Source organism: Ixodes scapularis, unplaced genomic scaffold (genome assembly GCF_016920785.2).
Source record: "Ixodes scapularis isolate PalLabHiFi unplaced genomic scaffold, ASM1692078v2 PGA_scaffold6__148_contigs__length_123643588, whole genome shotgun sequence".
Lineage (NCBI taxonomy): Eukaryota > Metazoa > Arthropoda > Arachnida > Ixodida > Ixodidae > Ixodes > Ixodes scapularis.
The window spans coordinates 72,647,575-72,674,128 of record NW_024609881.1 but is presented as its reverse complement, the minus strand read 5'-3'; the positions used below and the strand labels follow the sequence as shown (position 1 = coordinate 72,674,128).

At 48.7% G+C, this 26,554-nt stretch overlaps 1 pseudogene; it reads left to right on the top strand.

Moving 5' to 3' along the window:
* LOC120844010 lies at nt 1–25,287 on the top strand (annotated as a pseudogene).
* Nucleotides 25,288–26,554: the final 1,267 nt, after the last annotated feature.

The window sequence follows — 26,554 nt, the reverse complement described above, 5'->3', positions numbered from 1 at the left end:
ATGGGTTTGCACTCGTCGCTGCCGATCGTCGCTGTTGCGGCTCAGCCGGCGTCTCTGAAGGTGGGGCTGGAAGACCAGCAAAAGCCTCCTCGGGAATCGGAGGATCAGCAACCGGCTCCCCAGGAACTGCAGAACCAGCCACAGGCTCCCCAGGAACTGGAGCCCCAGGACCGTGAGCACCGTAAGGCACCAGGTGTCGCCGGTTTCGCTGTAGCATTCCCCGTTGAGTTTCCACGACATAGGAACGTGGACGCTGCGCACCGTTGAGCACCCGAGCAGAGCACTGAGCATCGGTTACCCAGACCTCCTCCCCGGCGAGAGGTCTCGAAGCACCTGCAACCCATGGCGACGGTTGAAGTCCACTGCCTGACGCCGCCTGGCCGCACTGTCCCTCTCTTGGAAGTCACCCAGGGCCGGCACCTCAGGACGCAGCTTTTCCTTGGCCCTCGGCATCCGAGAACGCAGACGCCGCCCCATCAGCAGGTGCGCCGGGCTGAAACCTGAAACGCCTGGGGCGTCCCGGTATGACAACAGTGTCAAAAAGACATCGTCGCTCTTGCGTTAAAGGTCCTTAATGGTTCTCACAGCGCGCTCCACCTCCCCGTTCAATTGGGGGTAGCCGGGGCTACTAGTGATATGCTGAAAACCATAGTCTCTTGCGAAACTCGCGAAGTCATGTGAAGAAAACTGTGGCCCGTTGTCGCTTCTTAGTACTTCCGGTATAACGGAGCGAGCCATGGAACTCTTGACCGCTGCAATCACAGCCTGGCTTGATGTACTTCTTAGTGTTACAACTTCTGGGTAACGAGAGTGGTAGTCCACAAGTAGAAGAAAATCCTGCCCGTCCAGATGAAACAAATCCGCTCCCACCTGTTTCCATGGCAGGTCCACCGGAGGCGTTGGCAGCAGCGGTTCCGCTCGTTGCGTCCTGGTAGATGTACAGCGTTCGCACGTTTGCACCATGGCCTCGATCTGCTGTCCAACATGTGGCCACCAAACCGAGTTTCGGGCCCGCGCCTTACACCTGTTCACCCCCTGCTGTCATTCATGGATCAACTGTAAAACTTCGGGTTGTAGTGCTGCTGGGATCACTAGACGGCTACCCTTGAGAAGCAGACCATCGCAGACGCTCAGCTCCCCACGGAAATTCCAGTACTTCGTGACATGGCTGGGAAGCTTGTTCCTCTGAGGCCAGCCTGGTTGCAGAACTTCTCCAGCGTTATGCACTCGCCGTCTGATGCTTGATGCCGACGGACATCTTCGGGGCTGACTGGAGAACCTTCCTGGATGGAATGGATGACGTTCTGCGCGTAAAGCTCCACGGAGATCGCTTCTACGGCTGATGTCAATGGGGCCCTGGACAGAGTGTCGGCCGTAACCAACAGCTTTCCGGGAACATAAAAGGTCCTGTACTGGTACCTCATGAGCTTGATCCACAGGCACTGGATCCTTGGAGGCAAAACGCCCACGTCCATTTCTCCCAGTAGGGCTGTCAAAGGCTGGTGGTCTGTTTCTACGGTGAATCGCAGACCTCTGACGTACTCGTCGAAGCGTTGTACGGCCCAAACGACTGCCAGGGTCTCTTTTTCGGTTTGACTATACCTCTGCTCGGTTGGCGTGAGTGCACGGGATGCGAAAGCCACGGCTCGGCGTTCACCCGTTGGCTGGTCCTGCAGCAAAACTGCCCCAAGTCCAAACGAGCTGGAATCTGCAGATATGATGGTTGGGTGTTCTGGGTGGTAGTTGGCCATGCAGACGTCTGAAGAAATCATATCTTTCAGTCTCTGGAATGCCGCTTGCTGGCTTGGACCCCAGAGCCAAACACTCCGCTTGTTCAGTAGCTCGCGGATTGGTGCTGTAACGTCGGAGAGATGTGGCAGAAACCTCCCCACATGGTTGACCATGCCCAAGATCCGGCGCACGCCCCCGACGTCGACCGGCGGTTCCATACGCTGCACGGCTGCCACCTTCTGCGGATCTGGTGCAATTCCGTTTCCGCTCACGATCAGGCCAAGGAAACCGACGCTTGTGACGCCAAACTTGCATTTGGCCTTGTTCAAAGTCAGCCCTGCCGTCGCCAGACGACCCAAGACTTCCGCCAGTCGGCGATCGTGTTCCGCGCTATCCCGGCCGAAGACAAGGACATCGTCTATAATATTGACGACGCCGTCTTGACCCTCGAGGATGTAACTCATTTGGCGCTGGAAAAACTCTGGCGCCGACGTAATCCCGAAGGGCAACCGGCGGAAACAGTAGCGCCCGAACGGGGTTATAAACGTCGTGAGTTCCTGGCAGTCTTCGGCCAACTTCTCTTGATGGAAACTGGATGTAGCGTCCAGCTTCGAAAAAAACTCGAGCTTCACCAAGAAGTCCCAAGACCTGGTCTATCGTCGGAAGGATATGGCGCTCTCGAAGCACCACCTTGTTCAACCTCGTGAGGTCGACGCAGATGCGGTAGGCGCCGGACGGCTTGGGCACGACGACCATTCCCGCGCACCACGGCGTAGGATTCGACACCCGCCGGATGACGCCCTGGGCTTCCATTTTGTACAACTCCGTCTTCACAACGTCGCGCCAGGGGATAGGAACTCTTCTTGGAACGTGAAGCGAGAAAGGAATCGTATCGGGCTGAAGGCGGATGATGTACTCTTCTTTGAGCTCACCCGACCCTTGAAACAACCCCGTCGGCGAAGTATCGTTCCTTCCTTGCTGGACGGCAGCCACCGGCTCGACGAACTTGACCACGCCGAGCGACTGGATACCCGGAAATCCCAGGAGCGGAACAACCTGGGACCGGACCACATAGAGCTTATGCCTGGTCGTCTTGTTCTTCCATTCAAGCGTGGCGACGAACGCCCCGAGAACATCCAAAGGCTGGCCCGCTGGACCGGTCAGCTGTTCGTCCGCCGGCTCGAGCTGCGCCGGAATCCCAGAAAATGTGCTGGGGATGACCGTGACTTCGGCCCCGCTGTCGACCTTGAAACTCAGTGGCATCCCGTCGACTTTCACCTCGACGAACTTCGCCCGAGTGCTGCCGTGCGAACTGACGGCACCAAGCTCAACCAACACGAGCCTCTTGCTGTGCCCCTCGAGCGCTGTTCCGGAGCGACATACCGCTGCGAGGTGGCCCTTCTTGTGGCATTTGCTGCAGAGTGCTCGGCTTGCAGGACACTCGGAACGCGGATGAAAGTCACGTCCGCAGAACCCGCACGGCGAAGAACCCGCATTCCCTACGGCAACGTTGCGCGCTGTTTTTGGTGCGCGGTTCCCCTTGACTCTCGCCGCGTCGATGCTTATCGCCTTTGCTTCGGCAGATGCCGCCGAGGCTCCGGTAGAATCGCGAATCCTCCGCTCCCTCTCGGCATCTTGAGCCTGACGAACTTGAATCAGGGCCTCTTCGAGTGTCAGTCTCGGATTGCGACAAAGCCTGTCTGACAACTTGACATCTCGAAGGCTGACCACGAAGCAGTCCCGTATCAAACGCTCCTCCACTTCGCGCGAAGGATAGTTGCATTTTTCTGCGAAGTTTCCCAGAACCGTGAAAAAAGAGTCGGCCGACTCACCGGCTTGTTCGACGGGCCGATGAAAGCGTGCACTCTCGTACAGTTCGTTGGCGGGATGGATAAAATAGCCGTCGAACTTTTCGGCGATGTGGTTGAATTCGCTGAAGTCCGCCTCTTCCACCTGCAGCGAGCTCAGGATGTCGCGTGCCTTGCGTCCCATGCAGTACAGCAGTGCCCGCACACGAACTTCGTCACTGGCGGCGTGGAGGCCTGATGCGTAGCAGTAGTCTTCAAATTGCTGCCGCCACTGTCGCCATGTTCCGGGGTTACCGAAGTCAAACTGCGGCGGCGGGCGTAGGCTTGGCACGCCCACTGTTACGGGTCCCGCCCCGGACCCCGCCGGCTTGCCTGTAGCCATGGTCTCCGAACTTCGCCGCGGCCGCTGCCGTAGGAGGCAGCCTAGCGAACCACTCCTGACACCATGCAGAGACCGGGACCAGACAGAGTCAGCTGGGCTATGGTGTACTAGAACTGGGCAGTGTGCCGTCCGCGCCGAGAAGCAACGGAGGGAGGAGGTCGGCGCAGCGATGACGGCGCGCGAGGAGGCCAGGGGGCGCTGCGGGTAACAGGCGTGCTCCTTTCCGCTCGGATTGCCGTGTGGTCGTACTGCTTGTGATCGCGTGGTTCGCGTCGTCGCCTTGTTTTGCTGCAGTTTTTTTTTTTTTTTTTTTAATGGTTGAGTGAAATGGATTGTGATCGGTGCCGTTCAGTAGGGTGTAGACAACGCGTGCAATGACAGAAAAACGGCGGGGCAAGAGAGACGGGACGTGTTTTGTGTCGGGACAGTGATTTCCCTACACCCCTCAGCGGGGGTGTACTCCCCCCTTGTTTTTCCGAAAGCACCCCTTTAATTCGCAACGACTCTTATATTCTCAATGCCCCCCCGAACACCCTCCCTAACCTCAATTCCTGGGGCCCGTGCCGGGTTGCAACAGTGGCTACCGGTCCTGCAAAGAAGCCCGTTCCCTTTTTCGTGCCCCTCTCGAGTTCAATCGGCGTCAGTCGTCGTCCCGCAACATTAAAAGGAGTGACAGGGAGACTCTGCTTCATGTAATGCAGGCTGTCATGACAGTCGTCCTCTACATTTTTTTTTCGGACTTTTTGCACTCTAAAGTATCTGCTAAATCGGTTTTATAGACACTGGTTTGGGCACACCGAAGGGTCCTGTGCACGCTGACTGCATTAGAAAGGCTTGGAGAAGTGACTGTGAAAATATGACGTTAAAGGTTATGGCCTCACATGAGCAAATTTTTTTTTTTCCTAACGGCTTTAAAAATATGAGAGTTGGCCCAGCACTCCGTCTCATCAATGAGGAGGTGCTAAGAGGCCTCTTTTTTTTTACCGCAAGAAACTTGAAGGGTCTTATGGCCCAGCGGAATATACTGAGTTATTTATCCTGAAGATGTCAAAGCTCATCAAGATCATGACCTCACGTTGGAAAATGCAGAGGTACAAAACGCCATAGGCGCCGACTACGGGGGAGCTCGGGAGCCCCCCTCTCCCGAGCTCTTGGGAAAAGCAAGTACCATCGCCTCCGGAATCCTTGGGTGCACCACATTAATCTCATCTGTGCGCTGGCGCCCAGTGTACAATTAAAAATTTATCTGTGTGCCCTGGTGCCCACACATATCAATATAGCTGGTGCTCAGTGGATATAAATAAGAATATATACACTGTGGTTACTACCAGAGCTGGTGAGTGGATACATTTTTCTAACTATTCGCACAATCCTGTTTGAAGACCCCACGTAGTAACAGCAAATACGATAAAGGCTAGTACTGGAAATTCCTTCGAAAGCCCGTGGAAGTAGTTGCGTGAGTCGGCAGTGGCGTACCTCCATGCAGCCTACGGAAGTAGACGATATAGCCCGTTTTGTAAGCCCCATTTTGTTTTCCCAAACATTGAAACAATTCATTAGGGTAGTGAGCTTCAACCATGGAATTCATTGATCACAACTACAGTGACAGCGAAATTATAGGGTCACAAAAGCACACATTTGTTTAGGTATCACGCCATCAGCATGCTTATCCTACGTTATCCAGGGGATTACACACGTTTGGGACGTCTCTTTCAAGAGACTTTCCCAACGTTTCCCTGGGGGATGGATTTCCCGCAGCTATTCAGAACGCAACATTGTCAGCGCGAACAAGCGATCGCTGGTTTTTCTATGAGAAACCAAAGGATCTCAGCAAAGTTCGAATTGCTGAGGGAAAAGCTCATTCGGGTCTATAATACAGGTGATAAAAGTTCGTCCTCACTAATACTCTTTCGAAGTAAATCCGAGAAAGCGCCAATGTCTTGTTCGCGCTAGCAGTGTCGCGATGTGTACTGTGGCGTCCTGCCCGAAGATGCACGTCTCGGGCAAAGCATTTGGCAACGAATTAGTGGGATAAAAAATATGTGAAACAGCAGAAATAAAGAATACCGTAAAGAGTTAGCCAAACAATGCGAAACAATCGAACATGTGCGGAACGCCAAGCCAGCCAAGCGCTACCGCTGCCTGCGCTCCGCACCCCGGCAGCACGCCTACTACACGTTGCGCCCTCTCGCGGCCACCGATCCGGTCATCGCTGAAAGAGCCCCCCCTCCGCCGGCGCTCGCTACACTGCCCAGTCTTCTAGTACACCATAGCTGGGCCGGATGGGCAAAGACCCGCGGCCAGTGTTGCCAGATGGAGAAAAAAAAAAGTCAGCAGATTGATCCCCGAAAAGTCAGTAGATTTGCACAAAAATCAGTGGATTCCACGAAATATGTGTTTTGCCATGTTTTGCTATCTACATTAATACACACTTCGAAGTAATAGTATAGAGTAACAAATAACATGGTAATAAACACAAATAAAAATGAAAAAAAAAAAACAAGACCAGTTCTTGAGTAATTTTATATGAAGGACAAATTAAAATGGCACCATAAATGTTTTTGTTTTAGTCATTATTGACTATTTCGAGGATTATTCTTTGAAATCGAGACTGAGGGGCACTTTTGGGATCACAGATGAAGGCGACAGTGCGACGTTCACCTGTCGCTATTATTGAAACGAAACCGAAACAAGACGCTCCGGCAAGTGCGCGCGAACATGTCCAATGGAAGTCCTCTGCATGCTGCCATCTTTCCTTACTGGGCTGTGGAAGGTTTTTGAAGCAACGCTGTTGGTCCGGAGCACTGTTGAGGCTACGCGTCGTCTGCTACGGGCTTATTTCTTTTTCGCCTGACCCAAACTTTACGTTCAAACGTAGAGAAGCTTCATTCGTTAGCTTTTTTTAAGCCACCGAGGAATAGAATTATATAATTTTATTGCCACAGCCTGCCAAATAAAAGAAGATAACTGAAATTTGGATGTCGATCCCATGCATTCCACCGTACGAATGAATGAAAATTGCGGCTCTCTCCGCTCAAGTCGGAGCTATTCTAGTAGATTGTATCGGAGCAGCCGAGAGTTCAGGCGCATGCGCAAACACCTCTCGCTCTGCACCGCGGGCTGATTGGCTCACTCGGGAGAGGGACGTTACGGCGAGATCATAGACTAGCCAAACTCTCTCCAGATATGGCTCTCGCCCGGATGTCACCGTCGAACCTGCCCAACGAGGTAGAGGGGCTTAGAGTGATAAACCGGAAGTTCGGAAGTGGCACCCCCCCGGTTGCCGCCATATTTTACGCAAATGTGACCACTCGTCACGTGACCTCCCAAGAGCCGTGACGTCACAGGTAAGATGGCAGCGCCCAGAGCTGGCGGATGCGAGTTTGTTCGGTGCGCGGTAGCCGTGATGTGCAGCTGCTTTCCGACGACTTCGGGCTTCTTCGTGCTCGCTGACGCAGGTATAATGTGAAAATATGAAGGAATGAGACTTTATACCGTTTTTGCGCAAGATCGCTCTGGATCATCTGGATATTAACGCCTGTGAGACAGCATCAGCTCTGCATCGCCGTACCGGTGCTTGGATTCCGGGATGTGTCCGAGGATCGATAGAACTTTGAGTGCTTTTAACATGAAATTTTCGCATTCTCTTGGCTTTGTTTGAACGTTGAAATATCTGAGAATCTACGCGAAATGTATACGACGCGTTAGGGCCTAAAGGAAGTTGTTTCAGCTAGCGAGGAAGCTCCTGCGATTTTAACCTTTTGTGCTAATCCACGATTCTACATTCGATCGCTTTTCTTCCTTTTTTTTTGTGTGTGTGTGTGTGAGTGCGAAGTGCACCCTTATTTTCAGCTACGAGGTTGGCGTTTTATTGAGTATGGGGAAGAATAAATCGTTGCAGGCACCTGCTTCAAAGCTATTCGACTTGCTATAAGAACAACTGTTTTGGTGCATGCATAGATTAACTGCGCATTTTTTCTGTTTTGTAGGATTTATTGCAGCTGTGCTCTTTTCCATCAAGAGTGCATTGTATTAGTCGGTCAATTATTTGTTCTAATTACCTGGATAAGATGATTCATATTTGTGTTCATCCCTTGCCTGGAGAGCAGTCTTGTTGAAAAGTGTTGACTACCATTCCTTTCGGTCTCTTCAATAGACTCTTTTTAAAAGTGTGGGCTGTCTATACTTCGCATCACCGTAACTTGGAAAAGGCCAACCGCCACAGCCCCCTCGAGCCAATCAGAGAGACGGAGCGAAGGTGTGTGACAAATCTGTGCAGACGAGCACTCTGGTGATATGCTGTCATGTGCCTCTCTCCAATGTGTATTGACTCACCGAGACCGTAGCCTTTGCCGCCTGCCAAATTCTGATGAAACAAATTACAGTAGCTGCTACTGTAATTACCCCAGGCTTTCATACTTTCGGTATTTGTTCGACAAGAATGTTGTGTCCGCCATCCCTGTGAATTCGGCTCAGCAGCTATTGGGCTCGAATGCTGCAATGGCGTTCGACGTGAACTGGGGCCCATTCGTGTGCTTTGCGCCGAAAAAAATGGTGACGGTTGTGTTGCTTGATAAGGTTCTGCAAAGGGTCTATTGTGTCATACATATAGGAAGTGTCATGCTATATAACAATGCATCAACACATACTATTAAACTATATGCTCAGAGGTGTGTTTGTTTTTCCAATTAACAAGTTACAGCAGTGTGCTTTAATGCTATTATCATGTGTGTAGTTTTAAGTATCCTCTCTGCAATGCCTACGAAGGCCCCTGGAAGGAATAAATTAATAAAAACATTTTCACATCACTGGAGTTGGTTTTCGGATGCACCACATGTTCAGGAAAGGTTGAACGAGTGCAGCCCCTTGCAAGAAGTCTGCCAGTCTGGTTTGACCCCTTAATTAATATTGAAGGGTCAGAGAAGCGAGTGTCCTCGTAAGGTCCAGAGCGTGCAATGGACACAATACTCGGTGTGTAGACTCTCAAGGCGTGAAGGCAAGCGGAAATATGTTTATCTGGTTAGTGTATCAAATATGTTTATTTCCACTTGATTACATAATTATTGATTCTTAGTAAATGGTTCCATAACGAGTTCTTTCTGCGACAGTCTCGTGTCAGGCGTTCAGTCGTAGTACCTGTGGACCTTGTTGTCGGATGACGTTCCTGGCACGTCGGTGTTCAGTTTGGTCGAGTGACAACTTTGACCGACTGATGCTGTCTTGTAATCACACGTCATGTGCACTGAAGCTGCAGGGCTGGCTTCTAATCTGAAAATTTTCCTGGTACTTTTCTGCATCAATGCAGCAAGCTCGGGCATGTATTGCTTACGTGGCTGTGCCTTTTGCTGTACCGTTGACTTGAAAGCTGGCAACAATTTTTGTTTGCTATCCAAGTCTGGTGATGCTTGCAGTTCACTTTGAGAGCAACCAACCATTCTATTCCTTCAAGTCACTCAGGGGCATTCTCCCTCAAAGTTGGAAATTGTGGGCTTCGTGGAGTGGACACAGAAAATTGGTGTCAGCAAATTTTTAGGTATTGTCCTTGGACGACAACCGACACCAAATCCACTGTCACTGCATCGCCGCTCACCTGCTTTGTCGTGCTTACCTCTTATTGAGGTGGTGGACATGAGGAGCTTTGGGGTAATCAGGGATTCAGAATCTTCGATTCAGCACCTTCGGCATCAGGGACAAAGGTCGCCGAAGGTAATCCTTAATCTCCCGTGGTCGCTCCTCGAGACGTAATCGAGGGTCGTTTGGCACGAACCCTCGCCGACCAATTCATTGGTACAGGCTGCTTTGGTAGACATGGTCGGCTTCATGCAGTGGTAGCAAAGTGGTTTTCGGTCGCACATTCGCATCACCTACGTTTTCCTCGGTGTACTTTGTTGAGCACAGTCCTACACACAATGTCGGGAATGCTTCGGCGTTAGAGTGTCTCATTGAATTGGCATTGAATACTAAGGGGCAGCCGGTGGCGGTCGTCGTGCCATTGTGGCGTAAGTTGCCCTTGGTTTGACAGATGCCGCTTCGCTCGCTCGCAGAAGTCTCGGTTGAAATACCTGTCAAACTTGTTCCGAAACAATCTCGGCAATCAAAATAAAAGCCGGGCAACTGATGGCAGGAAGTAGCGTCCTGATCTCCTCCCAGACAACGTCGTGGGTGATGTCGTGGATGCCTGGGAGGCTGGCGTCGAAGTAGTAGCTGGACAACTCGAGTGTCGAGACGCCGGGAAGTTGTTCATAGTGGCAGGCTCGGGCATGCAGTGCACATTCCATGTTGGAAGCCTCAGTGATATGAACACTTCGACTGTTGTTGGGGGGTTTCGGACAAGGCTGCCGAAGGTGTTGTTCCTCACGTGAGGCGCATGGGATTCTTAGGTTCTTGTCTTCTGTAGCATCAAGGTCGGCGTGGGCGTGGGCGCTCGATCAAGCGCAAAACATCCTCCACGAGTGCGGTGGCGCTTTCATTGGGGCAGTGTCCTGGACAGAATCAAGAATGCGGCTCTCTTTCGTTGATGTTGGCTGACGGATGCGCGCTTCAGCTTGATCTTGTAAACTTCCCATGACGTTAAGGAGGATTCATGGTTCTCAGACCAGCGCCGGCAGTTGCTTCCACGAGAAGTATACGTTCTGCAGGAGCTGGTTGTTTGTCCACCCAACGTGGCGGGCGACACTGTCATATTGTTCAATCCAGTCCTTGACGTCTTCATACAGCTTGCGTGAAAAAGCGTCGGAGTGTGATTTGCGACGGGCATGCAAACAATGATGGGAGGGGACACGGTTTGCTGCTACAGGTTTGTCATTGTTGGCTTAGTCAGCTTCGGATTTTCTGACAGGAGACCGAATTCCGGTGGTTTTTCCTAGTAGCAGCAACTGGCTCGGATTTCAGGTGCTTCGTGGTGTATTTCCGAGGTTACTCCTTGTGGTACTCGGTCGTCTTGCGGTTGTTCTGCCAGGCTCGGGTCAGGACTTTGCCTACGGCTCGACAGGGGTATAAGACGCAGAATGGTCCACCAGCTGTGTCCCATTATCGGGTAACTCGGCTGAAGAGCCGCCGGGTTCACACAGAGTGAAGGGCTACGGGTAAAGTGCCCAGCACCTCCACCTGAACATACGATTACAGCTGAGCATGACCTGCAGTGTCCCAGAATAGTGAATATTGATAGAAGATAGGACTGGAACAAGGATCCGTGACAGTATAACAAAACTAGCAGAAGAGAATCTATCCTGACCACTGAAGAAGCTGCATTGCTTTAGTGGCATTCTGTCCGAATAAATCCTCTCCTTCGGGGTTTGGCGACTGCCGTGGACGAACTGAACTGAAATGGATGTGGGACCACTTTTCTGGTTATGAGCCACAGAAGACTGTTGCCACAAAGCGGCGTGAGCTGGGTACGTAACACGCTCGGTGAAATGTCCGGACAGCTTGCAATTCGCGTAACGAGTGTGGATGAAACGTTTGTGTTGACGAAACGTGCGACAGACCAGCGGGATCAATACCAACTGCAACACCTGTGCTCCGTGAAAGTGCACGTCTACGCCGGAACAATTTCGGAAGCAGCACAGCATCACCTAAAGCATGGCACAGGAACTACCAGCTTGGAGGCAGCTCTTCGGTGCGCCGCACACCTGTGCTCCGTGAAAGTGCACTTCTACGCCGGAACAATTTGTAAGCAGCACAGCATCATTCAGCACGGCACGGGAACTACCAGCTTCAAGGCAGCCTTCCGGTGCGCCGCGCAACCGAAGTGAGCCCTCGGTCATTTGATCGAAGCTGCACCGCGATTGCATACCGCCAAGCACTACTCATGCAATTTCCGTCGCTAAACTGTGTATCCAAATATATTGCACACGCTTCACTGCAAACCTCGAAGATTCCGATGGTCAACGAGAGCACAGAAACGTCGCCTTAAATTTTATCCTAGTGGTATCCGAATCAATCCGAGGTCCGAGCAACGTAGGTCAGATTGTCTCTTCCGTGGCAATATCCCGGTCGGTCACCAGCGAAATGCACACCGTTTCTCCGTATTTTCACGTTATACCTACGTCAAACACCACGCTGAACTCTGAACTCACTTTCGACCGGCCTCATATGACGGCTTCCGCGTCTGAAATCAACTCGCCGAGACGAACGACAACCAACAAAGCATCCGACAAGCTCCGGCCCAGCTGGGGCCAGCCGCTGCATGGGCGCTGCCATCTTTCCTGTGACGTCACGTATTTGGTTTGGTCATGTGACGTGTGGTCAAATTTGCGTACAATGGCAGCCTCCCTATGGGGGTCACTTTCGAGTGCAGACCGGAACCCCGGTTTATCGCTCTAAGCCCCTCTACCTCGTTGAACCTGCCGAACCTGCTCTGGGTGAATAGATAGATGAATATACGGCTACGTCACTCGAATAGGACGGGCTTCTGGGCCATCTAGCCAGTGCGTCGTTTTTAATTCTGGGACATTATGAGTTTCCTTTGATAGGTGACACTGGGAACTGAAGGGGCCATATAATAAATTTTTAATATGTTTACTTAAAAAAGTCAGTAGATTTTCTTGTTTTTCAGTGAATCAGTAGACCCGGAACGAAATCAGTAGATCTACTGATAAATCAGTAGACCTGGCAACACTGCCCGCGGCAGTCTTTATTCACGAAATATATACAAACGTAACAGTGAGGCAGCGCCCTCTATGATAGTATGTTAGAATCGTGTTAGTCGTGTTAAGAGCGACACCTGATGGTAACAAACAACACTACACATGCAACCACACGAATCAACAGCCAATGAAAAACGAGCTTCAGCTTTTTCTCCTAGCCAATAGGAAGCAACCCAGCTACGCTTACAAACATGGCGGACGGTTTCGTGCATGGCGCTAGGTCCTCACCGGTGCAGCCCGAGGTTTCGGCTACGGCGTACAGTCACGAAGATCTGCTGTGCAGTGTGCTTTGATGGGCTAGTTGGTTCATGACTAAATGGAACAGCTTCTCATTAAACAGTCAGTTGTAAGTCAGCGCTCGTGTTGTCCTGTTCCTTCTGTCCTTGTTCCGCGCTGTTCCATTTAATCTGCTGTGCGCTTACAATAGCTGTGTAAGGGCTGGTTCAGACATCTGAAACGAACCCGTTATCCACGACTGCGTCCGTTGTGACCGGAACGACCACACTGCGGCGCGCGTACACTCCTGCAGCCACTGCAACAAGCGCAGCGGGTCGGCAGAATGGTGATCGCCTCTCCGCCGCCGTCAGCTGTTTCAGCGGTGCGTCTAAAAAGAAGGGGACGCACTGCCATTCACTTGCGTAACAGAACATAGACAGACCATCTTCTATGACCTCAAGCTTTATTAATTTTTTTCAGGATATGCTTGCAGGGTAGTGCATATGAAAAGAAAAAAAAATGCAGTACGCCGTCTTGCACGATCACGACTTTAATACACGACATCGCCAACGGTACAAATCTCGCCACACGACTTTCCTACGATTATAAAAGACGATGTAATCTTACAGTGATATAGCAACGAAGAAATATAATTTCGTGATCAAAGAGACGTTGCGAGCGTTCAGGATTGCTAGCACTAATCACCTTTTTCGGGTGATGAAAACGCGTGAAAATTCGCATCCTTTATACGGTACGCAGCACTAATACCTCGAACTTGAACACACGCATGGAATGCGCCAAAAAAGAATTCCGGGCGATGTTCGAGGACACGAATGCTAAGAAAGCACCACTACAGCCGATGTAAACAAACACGACGACACGGGCGTTTCTGCTGTTTTGAGAGTGCCGCCACGAGATCCCCGCACGAGTAGGTGGATCTTCCCTTTTAGTACGTGCTGGGTTATCATAACGACACACGACGAAAATTCAGTCAAGGATAGCGCTTTTACGGGGAACGATGAGCTTCCATCAGACCGTCCACGTGAACGATTGCCACCGACGCCATGTTTTTAGATAGAAGGAGCGCGGCACGACCGGGATGCAACGCGCGCGACCAAGCTCTCATCGACCTGTGATTGGTCTGTCGCTCCCGTCGTTCCCGAACGCAACGAAAAAGTTCAGCCCGGCTCAACTCCTTGCGTTGCGAACGAACACGAACGAAACGACCGTTTGACGCTTCGTTGCTATGGCAACTCGTCGTTCAAAACGGTTGCATTCGTTCGTAAGCGTAGTGGTCGCTCCGAACGCAACTGTGTGAACGGGCCTTGAGTCAAAGAAATTCTTGCTCATCTGAAGCGGCCGCACGAATCGGTTTCTTAGCGTATCAAGGTTTACGTTTGTACAGAGGTGACCGAAGATGATCTATTTTGTGTGTAAATATTTTAGTATCTACGGCGGCAATCCGCTAAAATAAAGGTGTCTGATTGGCGCAGGACCCGACAAATTGTGGCAGCCGTTGACATATATGACTACAAAGCCTGTACCGTATTTGCTCGAGTAATAAGTCGTCCTTCTGATCAACAAGTACTGTGGGTCTGCTTTCCCGCGGAGCACGGGGAAAGCTAATCACTGCGATCGACGGGAAGATGACAGCGATTTACGGGATGGAGACGCCGTCTTCACGCGAAATCGTTATCTGCTCAGATCGCATTTTTACAGAGAATCATGTTCTCGACCTTGTTACTCGTTGCGTTTTCATGCCGAACGCGATGATTGGCTACAAGCGTGCTATGCAGGAGAGTAGACACAAGGGCCTTGCTCATAAGAAGTGGGAACATTACTCGTGAAATTGCGGTATTACGGAGAGTTTCCAACAGCTCAATCGAGATCAAATGGTCTATGGACCGCGTTTGCGATAAGAGCTGCGAGAAGGTTTTCGAGAGCGTTGATCGTCTCTCTGCGTTTCCGCCTGCTTTCCTTTTCGCCACGTGAAAACGCGGCACATGCGCAATTGCGATTAACGTTCATAGCCTCTAGAGTGCACTGAATATCATATAGAATATAAATTCTAAGAATGTATCCGTAATCTAAAATACTATTTTGGTTTACGGTATGAAAAGGTCGGTGCATTTGTTCAATATAACACTTACCGCTGTCTACGGATCCCCATGTGGCGGGTTCGAATCCCGGCCGAGGTGCCCGCAATCTGACGGAGGCTTATTGCTGAGGAGGCGCCGTGTAACCGAGCTTTCGGTTGCACGTCAAAAGATCCCCAGGTGGTACAAATTAATACTCAGTCCTGCGCTGAGGCGTGCCAGATGCCCGTCGATGGTTTGGCATTTAAAACCCCCAAATTTGACTTACCGCTGTGTATGCAGCGGAGTCTCGCAACCATTTTAATTTTCTTACTACTGCGTGACGAAGGTCGACGGAGTGAGGCTATCATGTAGGATTAAACTGTTTCGAAGTTACCGCACTCTACAATGGAGAAAACATAACCCTTTCAAGGCGAACTTTCGTGGTATAGACATTTACCTTGACGCCGTCTGTTTTTCTTCCTACTTCTAGGAAGATCACATTTCATTTTGACAACTTATATTCGTGAACATGTACCACCGCTATAGCAAAACATCAAGAAAGACCGATGGTATTCATATAGAATAATAATAAATCGCACGTAACTGCCTCTACTTTTTTGCCATTCCAGTTGTTTAAGACTCTCAACGACACATATCTTTATCGGAAAGACACCAAATCTTCCAATGAAACTTCGCTGGTTGGGAAACCGACCACATGTTTGTGGTTTGTGGATGCTGTGGAAGACAGAGGCGAACGTGTCTAACGCCAGCATCTTTTTGACCTACACAGATGAAATGAATGAAACGTAGGATAACATTTAAGCTTCGCCCCTAAATGAACCGTGACAATAACTTAACAAACTGTTGTTTGCTTTTTTACAGGATAATCAATATACTATCCGTGAAAAGTGAATCTGAAAATACCTTAGAGTTTACGTTCACTGATATGGCTTTAGAAGGTAAAACATCTTTTACTTTTAACTTTGCGAGTTCAGCTTCGTTGGCATTTTCTTCCCCTTCAGGCAGTTCTAGGCCTATGTAAGAACGTGATATATGAAATACCTTATAGGTTTTATGGAGCTTCATCTTTCCGCTTGTGCAATAACCCCCCCCCCCCCCCTTCCCCCTGGCCCTTCGCTCAAGGCATACGACGTTTGTTGAAGCTAATTTCCGACTTTTAGGGGCGAAGCTCCTTAGGGTCTAGCCTTGTCCGTCCATCCGAACCTGTGCGGGGAGACCCCAACGGATTTCTAGTCCATCGCCTTAACCACTCGGCCACGAATGCGGGACGAGTAGGGGGCTCTAAGATGTGGTAGTAACTCAAGAGCTGGGAATGTCATGAATGAAACGTTGCATGTAGCCGCTCAACGTCAATACAGGAGAGGGCGCTGCGGTCAAATGCGTATAAAATCGAGTTAAACTTTGCATGCATTCGCTCAACGTTTATAGACGAGAGGGCGCGGCGGTCAAATGCTCAAATGTGTATATAACCACGTTCCATACCACACATTCTCTTCTTGACATAGACCGTTGACCTAAGCGGTGGAGAAGGGTTCCCATGGCTTCTAGCGGATCCAAACTGATCCGCTAGAAGAATCACTGGCTCTGCATTTCACCGACATAAAGCAGTGATAATGAAGTCGAAACGGAACCCGGAACTCAGCACTACATGTGAGCAATAAAAAAAATCAGTACCATCAGCACTACCTATGAACTATAAAATTAGTATCATCAGCACCACCAGAGCTTCGCCCCAATCAGCATCATTCGCCACGTGGAGATGCGTTCATTTTTTCATCGTCAGAGCAGTGAACTTTTTAGGTGGACTCCAAAAGTAAGGAAGGCGCATATGCAACAATTTGTCGCTCCCAATATAAGGCGAAATGTACTTTAGTTTGAACGCCGCAACCACCACTGGTTTGTGTCATGTATTAGTCATTGTTTCTAGCGTTGAGCATTTGACTGGAACTGATTGCAAGAAAATCTGCTCCGAACGATCAGGAAACAGTCGTGTCAAATGCTTGCAGAAAGTGCACAGTTAAAGTACTCTTGTCCATAAGTTATGACACAAACAACGGTGAATGCTGCCAGTTTCTCCGACTAATCAAATAGCGCGTGTCCGTACTGCCACTTTAAGCCGGGGTTACACTGCTTATACCATCGTACAAAATACAGTCTGCTAACAAATTCGAACGGGAGTCATCGAGAGGCCCGTGCTTCGAATGCCTCATGGCAATGAGTTCAAGGAGAAAACTTGGCACGCGGCATTCTACCAACGGATATTGTGGTGAGTCGTGCTTGCAGACTGTTTCTTGCATCGTATACGAGTAGCGTGACCCCGGCTTTAGGGATTGCATGCTTTCAGGCAAAGCGGTATCGTGACCAAACGGTCATGTACTGTCAAAATAACATCCCGCTTTTTTGCAACCGAAGCTCTATGGCGCTTGAAGCCTCATATCGAGTTTCTTCTCGTTTATTCGAACGATTAAAACAAAAAAGAGGTTTGCGTGTTTCGAGTGCATTTGGGTTGTTTACACGCTTCTAAGAGTGCACAATTATGGCTGGACGTCGATTAAAAAATTTAACCCAATTAGTCGTCACCATTTAATCGAAAAATTATTCGATTAATTGATCTCGTTCGTTTTCATGCATAATATTTTTAGAACGTCACATTTACATTTTGTTTGCCTTTGCTGAATATGCCTTAAACGGCGCAATATGCAATTTCGATTATGAATCAAGCTCGACCTGTAGTTAAGAACAGTTAAAAACATTAACACTCACAGATTCTCGCTTCAGCTGCATGATGCAAAGGGGTTCGTTGATATTCTCCGGCACGAGTGACCTCCTTTCATTGCTCACAGTATATAGTCTCTGCGGCACTAAATAAACACTCGCACGGCGTTAAAGTGGCCGCGACAACTGTTACTTTCTGCTCATCGTCTGGAGTCACAAATCTCGCTCCTACAGGTTAATTAAAGTAAGATTTTCGCCGAACGTTTTTCCTGCACACAGGTGTACCCGTCCACGTTTGTTTAGTAAAAGCGTTTAATTTTTACTTTCTGTCGGTTTGTTAAATTTTACCGATTAACCAGTTAAAAATTAATCCCGATTAAAGCCTTATTTAAATATTCGGTTCATAGTGCAATAACAATGTTAAGGTTGCACCAGAAGGACATTATGAATATCGGAGGTCAAGTAGATCACAAATCACTGGTACCATATGACACCCATTAACTCGGAAAGGGCACGCGTACCCTGTGTCAGAGGTCGGCATTTTAGGTCGCCCTCACTCACCCTCACCCTCACAGCCACACTCACCTAAGCCCCTCACTCACCCTCACCCTCACAGCTACACTCACCTTCAGCCCCTCACTCACCCTCACCCTCACAGTCACACTCACCTTCAGCCCTTCACTCACCCTCACTGAACCTCACGGCCCTCACGCACTCACCGCCCCCACGGCCTTCACGCCCCTCACCGCCCTCACGGCCCTCACGCCCCTCACTCACTCATGGCCCTCACGCCCTCATGGCCCTCACCGCCCTCACCGCCCTCACGGCCCTCACCGCCCTCACGGCCCTCACGCCCCTCACTCACTCACTCATGGCCCTCACGCCACTCACCGCCCTCACGCCACTCACGGCCCTCACCGCCCTCACGCCACTCACCGCCCTCACCGCCCTCACGGCCCTCACCGCCCTCACGGCCCTCACGCCACTCACCGCCCTCACGCCACTCACCGCGCTCACGCCACTCACCGCCCTCACGGCCCTCACGCACTCATAGCCCTCACGCCACTCACCGCCCTCACGGCCCTCACGGCCCTCACGCCACACACCGCCCTCACGCCACTCACCGCCCTCACGCCACTCACCGCCCTCACGCCACTCAGGCCAGCTTCAGATGGGGCAATTTCACCCAGAAACTTTACGTCGCAACACTATTCGCGTCTCCAGCTCGACGCTCGCCCTCCCGCGGCGGAAACGGGAAGCGCTCTAGTGAGGGTCCCCCGATTCTCCTGCTCAGCGGGCACGGCGGAACTGCTCGCGTTCATGGCTCGCCAAATGTCATTTCCGAATGTAAACAACACTCTTCACTGTCCCAAAGTAGTGCTGCAGCCGGTATGGGATTGTACTTTACTAGAGAGTTTTAGTATTGCGTATAAAAGCAAGCACTGTGCGTTTGCGTTAGAGTGGCGTGCTCCACGTTGCGCGTGCGCGTCGTTGCCATGCTCCGATCTAAGACCCCGATTTTGGGCTCTGCGCACGCGCAAAGCTAACGCAAACACACAGCGTTCGCTCGTATACGCTACACTAAAACTCACTACTGTTTCACCGGCTTCTTGCGCCAACGAAACGTGCTGCAGTGAGCAGACGTGCAAGCAGGTAGGCGTTCCTTCGAAATGGAAAGGCTGAGATTGCCAAAACGACGGCGCGTAAATACGAGAGTAAATAAATGTTAAAAAATAATAATAATTTAAACAAAAACTTGTCTTTTCTTTTTTTTTTTTTTGGAGGGGGGGGGGGGGATTTTGTCTGGAAGGACATTGGCGGCGACTTTGGAAGTTTTGCCGATTGTCAGAAGTTGCTACTTTTATAGCACCCTCAATTAATCTAATTTTACATGAATTTCTGACGTTTGCTAGAATGTTTTCACTGATTTTAGACTATATTTTTTATAACTTAATTGGTACTTCAAAATGCTGCAATTAGCGCCAGTGATGATAATTAACACGCTTTAGATTGTCATACTTGTTCGCACGTTTAAAATTAGATCATAAGCAACTAATTATTTTAAGGCTTGAAAACTTGCGAATTGAAATATCTTAATTTTTATATTTATGTTATTATTAATAGAAATTGCGGCGATATATGTCCCCAATTAACGCAAGGATCACAAAAATACGCCATGTAACCAGAATAGTCTTTCCAAAAAGGTACCATTATGTTTTCTTTTTAGCACATGCAAACCTCTGCCATCGTGGTCAAGATAGACAAACAGTCAAACACTGGATGCAATATAGACTCCTACGCGTCACGCATTGCTTTAATAAACACGGACACTTCGGCTGCCTGACTCGGATTCCGTCTTTTAATTTTTCTAGTGAGAACAGCGTTTCTTAATTCATACGTTTTGGGAATATATGCTATAAATTTGATTAATTTTGTTATTCTTGTGCTGGGTAAAATTTAAAAAAAAATTAATCATCCAAATACCCAAAAACTTATTGAAAGGCCCGCAGTTAATTATTTCACATCGCAATTATCTGAGCGAGAAAGGCAGCGAGAACGCACAAATATCAGCACTGATTTTTTCAACAAATAACAATATTCTGTGTTACCTCTAAGGCGTATGAAAGACCCTGTCTTTAAAGGGACAAATGTTTCTGCGAACAATTTCTTTAAATAAATAATTACGGTGTGGGACACATCTGGAGTTATGAAAGAATCTGAAATTAGAACCTATACCGAGAAATTAAATTCAAGATAGAGGTTAGTTTCGGTTTCGCTCCAGAATTAAAACGTGCCTCCTGGCGTAAATATTAAGCTAAATGCCGTTTTTGTTTTCATGATATAGAGGTGGCTTGGTTTCAAAACCCTAGTTTCCTAGTATTACCGGAAATAATTTGTGTCGCTCAGTAAAGCCACCACACTAGACAGGCTCAACAGCGGCACGCATCTCCGACCCTCACTAAACCCGCCATTTTGGAAAACGAGTGGCGCCACCTATAGTGAATTGGAGTCGCGAATAGCAACACAGGCCGCCCGCGATCACACGCAGCAACCAATTGCTGCAATTTGCAATCGTCATCATAACATTTTATTTTTCTTGCACTATTTAGACACAATTACAGGTTATAAATGTGTTTTTATGCATGTAAACTTCGTTAAGAATACTAATGCACCTTTCTGAAACAGTTTATTTCCAAAAAAAACAATCGATTTCAAACCAGAACCAAGTCTTTCGGTGTCATCATCACCGGCACGAGGTATGGCGTGAAAATCTTTCGTCCCTGATTGGATGCAGCCGCTTCAAACGTATTCGAATTGCTCCGAGTTGCTCGCTTATTTCGAGCCGGACCCCATCTCAGCAATTCGTGTCGATCTAGGGAAAGCTAGAGAACAACCCGCCATTAACACCAAAATTGCTGAGAAAGATGCTCGATCTGAAGGGGGCCACGCACTCACCGCCCTCACGCGATCATGGCCCTCACACCAGCTCATGCACTCACCGCCCTCACGGCCCTCACGGCCCTCACGGCCCTCACACCTCTCATGCCACTCACTGCCCTGACGCACTCATGAACCTCACACCCCTCACGTACTCACCGCCCTCACACCACTCACGCACTCGTGGCCCTCACGCCACTCACCGCCCTCACGCCCCTCACGCACTCATGGCCCTCATACCCCCCACCGCCCTCACGGCCCTCAGAGCCCTCACGGCCCTCACCGCCCCTCACGGCCCTCACTCACCCTCACACTCATGAATATTCCTGGTTCAGGAACTCACTCACCCTCGCCTCACCTGTGAAGATGAGGGTGAGTGAGGGTGAGTGAGGGCCCTCATGAGTGAGGTTTGCCGAGGTATGCCCTGTGTATGTTATTGTAGATCTCAGGCATACTACTAACATTGTTATTTGCAAAGAATTAGCTGTCTTATTAAATCAGTACAACACCAGAAACAAAAACAGAAACATACCATCTGCAAGAGCTGTTCTAACTTCGTTTACCGAAATACATTTCTTTTTTTTTTCAGAGTTCCAGGACAGAAAGGTGAAACATGAGGTTCTTAGTACGCATTCTTCGTGTAGCATTTTAAAGATACCAAAAGCCAGCTCAGAAAGTAAGTGTTTAATTCTATTTTCTGAGCCTTTATCGGTCACATTACAACTCAGTAACACTAGTAGGTAATGTAGAACCAATAATTCCAACTAATCTCATTTTTTCTTCACCAAGTTGCAATTGCCTAGAATTCTGTAAATTTCAGCGTTGCGCAGACATTTTCAATGCGTCTGGGTCAAAGAAAATCTTTTGCGTTATTTAGCTAGGCCTCTAAAATAATTCTGCAACTATTAACTGTGGAGTCTACGTAAATTACCATAGAAGACGAGAAACAATGAAACGTACGGGATATATTTATACTAGGTTATTCTGCCATGTCTTGAATGTTCAAACGAACCTTGAATTGTAGGCTTCAGAAAATGGAACCGAAAAGGGTACAGGTAGCGCGTTACGTTTTTATGTAACGTAGTAATCTACTTGTTACTTTTCCAAAACAGTACCGGCAACGTACATACGTTAATTATTTGTAACAGGCAACGTAGTTACGTTACTTGTTACATCTTCCCAAGGCGTGAAAAGAATACAGATAAATATTTCCGTGTTTCTATATTTTTGTTATAGGCGCTGTCATTAATTATGGCACCCATTCTACGTACCTTCAAAATTTTACCAGTCTTTTCTGTGCGCAAAAAAACCCCGCTTTAGGAAAAACCCCACACCCTCGCCCTTTGTCTTAGTGTCAAGAAAAAGCTGTCGCCAAAAAAAACGCTGTTACCGTCGATTTATATTTTAAAAAACCCGCCAAAGTCACGTGCGTTACATTAATCGGTCACGGAAGCGCGTTCCATTTATTTTGAGGTAGCGTATGTCTGTAACTCTTTCCTTTGTTTTGCAAGTAGCGATCGAGGAATGTATTTTGTCACGGCCCTGTGTCATTAGGCGCTGGGGTGGTCTTTGTCGGTGTACAGGGTGTCACAAAAGAAAATTTACACGGTCTTTTTTACAGCAAAAATAAACTAGGCATCGCCGAACGCTCATTCTCCGCCCAAAGGTAGCGCTAGAGGTCACAACCAGATGCCAAAGTTTCAGCCCGATCCGCTAACTGAATCAAAAGTTATAAGTGATTTTCTGAAAATTTCAATGGGAAAATGGAGCCCATTTTTGCCCGTTTTCGGTTTCTGGTGCCATAGAGCCCCATGTGTTTGAAAATTCCGTCGGCCGCCATTTTCCCATTGAAAGTTTCAGAAAATTACTTATAACTTTTGATTAAGTTATCGGATCGGGCTGAAACTTTGGCATCTGGTTGTGACCTCTAGCTCCACCTTTGGGCGGAGAATGAGCGTTCGGCGGTGCCTAGTTTATTTTTGCGGTAAAAAAGACCGTGTAAATTTTCTTTTGTGACACCCTGTACATAATATACAAACCTGCAATCGCAAAATGAGGAATCAACTAAAGATTTATCAGGTTTGTTTTTTAAACCGCTAATTTATACAGACAGGTGAATTTAAAATTATATTTCCAAACATTTTGAATACGGCAGTGTGACTACTACCGTTCGAATATCCGACTGTCCGGAAAGAAGGAAGAGCAAAAAAGAAGAGCCTAGGCCAGGGATGGCCAAGCTGCTGCTCGCGAGGCGCATGCGGCTCTTCGCCTGTTAAAGCGCAGCTCGCGGTCCCCCCCCCCCCCCCCCCCCCCACACACACACACACTTTCCCGCCTCCCTCCCGGTCACAGGAGCACTTCCCTAGGAAGAGAGGTCGAACGCCTCTTTAAAGGCCGACGACCAGACTCGAGATTCTGCAAGGCACAAGGTCCCCCTCACCATGGGGGAGGAGGAAACAGGCAGCGAGGAACAGGATAAAACGGGAGAGAGGAGGAAACAGTGGAAAAGTTGAAAGCGCAAACTGGTCGTCACAGGTTGCGGTTTGTTAGTTTTGTGCTACTGCCACCTTATGTACAGTTGGACTGCTTTTTACTCGGATAGATTGGAAGTAGTCCGAGCCTTCGTTTACTGCTCTAAACAAAAAATTGCCCCCCCCCCCCCCCCCGCGGCTCTTGAAAGCTTTGTGGTTTTTTTTTTTTTTGCGGCTCTTAGGTCGGGTCAGCCTGGCCACCCCTGGCCTGTACCAAGGCAAGGCCCAAGGAAAGCCCGATTTCCGGGATTGCTTCCTCTTACTGACGCTCGTGACATCATGCCTCCAAGCTCTGCAGCCTTTCCTTGGTGTTGCATTTAGACGCGGTGCTTCAAAGCCTGTTTAACCTAAGTTACCATAAGAGACGTTCCCCAAAGAAATAGTGACGCTCCGAATAACGGGAGGCGGACCTTGGTGGGAGGGTACTGCTCGTGGAAGCAGCGTTTATGAACAATTCCGTAACTGAGTTAATTTAGAAACGTTTGCTTTGAAGGCACGCCCCAGTAAGCTGTTAAAGAGTATAATGAGTAAATGTGATTAAGTCTGACTATACAGTTGCCACACTATACTCTTAGACAACTTTCTGTGGCTATACAGTCGAAGCTATGGTCGAACGTGCGCTTGCGCACCTTCACCATCCATTAAGACACAAACTATTAATGCGAAAGCATTAACTGTCCCATGGAGCGAGCTGACGTCATCAGTTTGAAGAGCGAAAACGGCACCTAGTTTCCTTGATCCCAAAGGAGAGAAGTAAAGCTGATGGATATCGCCTTCGGTTCCATTGGCTGGCGCGCGTCGACGGGGCTCCCATTGGCCGCTGCGCTCGTCAGTTTCCACGACCGCTCACCCCATGGCGCTGCGTGCCCATCACCGCGCCGTTAACACGGAGCGTCCAAGGTCAGCGTGCCCAGGGGAGCACGCGCGCTGACCGGCGACGAAAGGTACGCAGCAGACGAAAAAGGAAGCGGACGAGCGGCTTGCATGCTTTCGCGTTCACAACTCATAAGAAGTGCTTAGGTGTACCTCGAGCCTTTTTAATTTATTCTTAAATAGCTCTCTGAGAATATAATGTGGCAACGGCGGTGATGCTTAACCGCCGAAAGGGCATGCCCCGTATAACTAGGGTATAACTAGGGTACACAACGTTCTCAAACGGTACTGTATGTATTGGCCACTTTCATAAAGTGCCGCTACAGCTCACCAGGTCAACCGCGCTCGTGATCGCTAAATACTACCTCAATTTACGGTTCATAGTTGACGTCACGTCCTGCTCAGGAGACGATTTTTGACGACAAAGCAAAACGTCAGTTTTAGTTTCGTCAATTTTGTTTTTACGCAAAATTGTTTTATTTAAAACTTGAGCATATTGCTAGGTTCTACAGGATCGGATATTACCCTTTTATAAAAACAATGTCTAAAAACGTCCTAATATTCCTTTTTCACGCCTAATTTTTTTTAAATTTTCAACTTTCCTTTTGCGAAGTATTGTGCAAATTGATATGGACGTTGCAAAGATTGTGAAAGAGAGCAGACAAGTGTAAGGCCTATTGTTTTGTTTCATATTGTGCGTACTGAATCCTGTACATTGGTGGAGGTGGCAAGGTTGTAAAGTGGTGCAAACCGCCCAGGAATCATACGTGCGATGTAGAGATACACACCCTCCAAAATCCTGGGAGATGCAAGGAAAAGCCCATGTGTTTTTACACTGAAACCTAAGTAGTTTACGTTTGTCCCAAAGCGATGTGGTTTATGTATAGAGTATGAGAGACAAAAACTATTGAAGAATTTCAACCTGGAAAAAGTAAAAGAAAAATAAAGGCGTCGCCAAGCACGAACGAGTGACATTCATGCTTTTAGCGTAAAAACCTTGATTGTAATGGCATGGAAACAGCATAATAATGTTTTTCCCCATACTGGCGAAGTATTGTGCAAATTGTTATGGTTGTTGCAAAGATTGCGAAAGAGAGCAGACAAGTGTAAGATGGCGAGAAAGACAAAATACAACAACCAAAACAATAATAACAAAAATAAGCCTTTAGTTGTTTAGACAGGGTGTGTTTAATAAGCCAGTGCATGGCGACTTTTTTGCCCACTGCAGATGAGTAATTTAGCCAGTGCAGTAAGACTGCTAGCCTGGGGTGATTAAAACTCATAACGTAACAGTAAAGCGCGAGACACATGCGCGTCAAAACTGTCCAATCCGACGTGCGAAGTGTCTGACCGACGGTCAAACACGAGGGTTTTCGTCTCACCGGAGCGTCGAGCTCCGGCATGCGACCAACTCGCCAGATATTCGGCGCACGGCTGTCCGTTTGTCGGAGGGCCGCAGCCAATGGCAGCACAGATGGCGCAAACGTCACGTTGTCAGGTGACAATCGGACTGATCGGAAAAGGAGGTGCTACGCGGCCCTACGACCGAAAAAATGTTTGCAGAAATAGTGAACAGACTGACGGCAATTCACATAGAAATCATAGAACTAACGACACAACAAGTTGCTACTAAAGTCTTGATCGGCAAGATGAATGTAGGGCTTGTTGAATTTGATAAACTACTCTAAGAGCGCAGGCAAAAAAACGGAACGAATTCAGGCACTTCAACGTAGCATCACTGATCTCAAAAGGACTATCGATTTTCGAAGTGGGAAACCTAGAGAACTCGAATATCGAAGCCGTAGATCAAACTTGGCTGTCACCAGGATCGCTGAGACGAAAGATGAATGGGAGGATCAGCTTAAGGCTAAAGTGTTTACAGAGGTTCTGGGCGGCATACTAGGAATAACCTGCAACTCTATTTGAAAGATCCACAGACTGGGCAAATCTGGTGATGGAAGACCTGTCATCTTTCAAGATTTTAATGAAGAAGTAGCAGTACTTCGCAATGGCATGAAGTTAATAACGTATACACGGATATTCATTCGCAAAAAGTTAACAAATATACACTAATTACACTGGCAAACCGTCGGTCGCTTTGGCTAAGCACCAC